Raw genomic sequence first — 3,080 nt, 5'->3', positions numbered from 1 at the left:
TTCTCCTATAACACTTTGACCTGTTTGTCTGTTTTAGGCCTGCACCATGCTGTTTTGATTACTATGGACTTGTAGTATAGTTTGATTCCCAGTAGTGTGATTCCTCCAACTTTGTTCTCAGGATTGCTGAGGTAAGAATACCATTATTGGAACCTATGATCAGAGTTGACTCAGGAAGGTCCAACTCCATGCTGAGCCCAGGAATTGTTGATTATAGACTCCTTATATTCTCTGTACTTATGGAAAGGTTTGGGTCTAGATTTTAGGGGTAGGACAAGGAGTGAATTAAGGTTTAATGGGGCCTAAAGTTTATATCACATTAAGGAATCTTTAAGAAAAAAAAAAAAAAAAGACTGGAGTCACCAATATAAAAGAAAGAAATGAATACTTGTGTAGGAAAAGAAAAGAAAACCTAACCATTTATTGTGTCCTTGGGGCTCAGGCCTCTTTTTCCTAAGATCCCCTAGATAGTTTCTAAGAAATGCTTTCTCAGTAATTGTTCTTTTTCTTTCTTTTGTTTTGTTGCTCTTTTGGTATTTTCAGTAATTGTTCTTGATTACAACTTGGCTTTCTTCCCAACCTCAAATATTGTACAACTCCCGGAGCTACTCTCAACATTCACAGAGGTCCTTGCAAGTAAGGGGAAATGTAAAACTTTCTCAGCTTCTGGGCAGAGATGACTCCAGATAAAGAAGGTAATAGTCCTCAGAAGCAGGAGAATAAGAGGCTGTAAGGGCAGAGAGCCACTAAAAATCGCTAAAAATTGCTCTACAAAACCACTGTCATCACAACAGCCTGGCACTGGCCCAAGAACAGGCATATAGATCAATGGAACCAAGAACAGAGCGCCCAGAAATCGACCCAAGCTGCTACGCTCAATTAATATAGTTTTGTTGTCAATCCTCACCTGAGGATATTTTTTTCCATTGCTTTTCAGAGAGAGTGGGAGGGAGAGAGAGGGGGAGAGGGAGAGAGAAACATCGATGTGAGGGACACATTGACTGGTTGCCTTTCCCATGCACCCTGGGGTGGGGAGCGAACCTGATGCTCTAACCACTGAGCAACACAGGCCAGGACTACGCTCAATTAATATTTGACAAAAATCATTAGATATTCCTGTTGAACAAAAAATTTTTAATATTATATTGTGCTCAATCATAATTAATGTCATACTGGTGTAACCTATGCCGACAAATACGTCACAGCTTGGAACTCAGTAAAATATGTTTGGGAGACTAATGCAAAAGCCACAAACTTCTGCTGCCGACCTTTCAGGGTGACTCATGGCCTAGACAGCTTTGTCCAAATCAGGCAACTAGTCACAAAACATCTGTTAGGATCATCTTTGGAATACTGTGTGCACTCTGGCTCTCTTCACTCTCCTGGCCTGCTCTTCTCACTTTGAATGTGACTGAATTTAGTTTTACAACTGACATAATAATTTTGCTCAGTACAAGGGTTTCACAATTCAGATCTGCCTGGGGAGCGTGAACGAAAGAAGGGCTTCTCATGCTGCTTCAGCCACACGCATTAAAACTGGAATGACACAGACAAGATCAGCACGGCCCTGAGTAAGGCCGACATGTAAATCCGTGAAGCGTTCCGTATTTTTAAAAAAGAAAAACGGGGTATGGAAAGTAACCTCACAGCGTGACCTGGTCATAAATTCCTAACTGGGCCGGTCCTGGTGGGCAGTCACTCCCCACATACATAACTTCTTTTTTCCTCTCTCTCTTCTTTTTCTGCAGATGTAGCCCCCTATTCAATCTGGGCCGCCACAAAGACAGACAGACATCAGATTGTTCAGGGTCTGTCAGTGGAGGCAGATAACTTCTTTAGTAAAAGGTTTATCTTTGCCTTAAGAAGGCCCTGTCCATTGTTTCTGTGCACCCAGGTTAGCACACCTTTGAGATAAACCATAAGCACATAATCTTAACTAGTCTGTAATCCATTCCCCACCTTGCTTTTCCCCATCCTTACATCTTCCTTACATCTCCTTAATTTCAAATGCATAAAAGAAGCTGCAAAACTGTTATTCTAGGGAGTATTTGAGATCTAGCTCCCTGGCATATGTTGTCAGCTTGGCTCAAATAAACACATAAAAATTCTTTACAGGTTGGAAGTTACATATGTAGACCAGATGATTCTATATTGTTGTGCTCAGGTGACTAAAACACACAATGAGGGTTAATAAAATGGTACCTTGGCTGGAAGTGCTACATGAGAACCAGATTTGTAACCAAAGAATTCTTATGTTTTCCTGAAGACAATAAGAAAGCAGGGTATCTTCAGAAGGTAGCCCATGCTCGGTTCCCCTGTGATAAATAACTTTTTGTTGGGTGAAAAGCCTAGTTTGTTTACCATATGTTAAGCAGGTTACTTTTCTCACACCGATTTTATTTAGATATCCAACTCTTGAAAAAATCAGCTTGGAAATCCTTCCCTTCAAGTTATAGCTTAGAGGATTAAAGAAAAGAATAAAATGCTGGGACCCACAGAGCATGACAGAACCTTCATCTTGGTGACAACTTGCTCACCCTGCAATTAGAAAGGCCACCCATGGGCATCTGCAGGAGGGGCCTGATTTAGAAGGAAGGGTCACAGAATGAAGGCTCCGCTTCCCAGTGTCCTCCAGGCCCTCAGCGCCAGCTCACATCTTATAGCCACTGTGGTTTCTGCTCCCATCTGGGGCTCTGATCTTACATTCGTGTCTCCAGTGGCCCTTTCTCAGGCTTCCTATTTCCCAAGTCTGTCTTCTATAGTTTTTTCTGTTTGTCTGACTTTTATCAGCCTCCACTGCTGACTCCTCCCAGCCCCTCTCCTCCCCACCCAAGGGTCTGTCTTCTCTTAGCTTAGCCCTTGGCTGCTTGTTTTCCCTTGTCCTCTACTTCATTTAACCTCTCCCTCCCTCCCCACCCTATTAACAGGTGTTCCCAAGGCTCTGCTTCTCATTCATTCAACAAATATTCATTGAATAAATACCCTCCACTCCTTTTTTTTTTTTTAACTCTTACACCCACATTCATACCATCAAGTTTTGTTAGCTGTACAATCAAAATCTATTTAGAAACTGACTTGCT

General features: G+C 42.0%; 1 pseudogene; it reads left to right on the top strand.

Moving 5' to 3' along the window:
- Positions 1-1,511: 1,511 nt before the first annotated feature.
- LOC148092845 (U6 spliceosomal RNA) lies at positions 1,512-1,612 on the top strand (annotated as a pseudogene).
- Positions 1,613-3,080: the final 1,468 nt, after the last annotated feature.

This window comes from Miniopterus natalensis, chromosome 6 (genome assembly GCF_054644295.1).
Source record: "Miniopterus natalensis isolate mMinNat1 chromosome 6, mMinNat1.hap1, whole genome shotgun sequence".
In the NCBI taxonomy this organism is placed as follows: domain Eukaryota; kingdom Metazoa; phylum Chordata; class Mammalia; order Chiroptera; family Miniopteridae; genus Miniopterus; species Miniopterus natalensis.
This window is presented reverse-complemented; position numbering and strand designations above follow the sequence as displayed.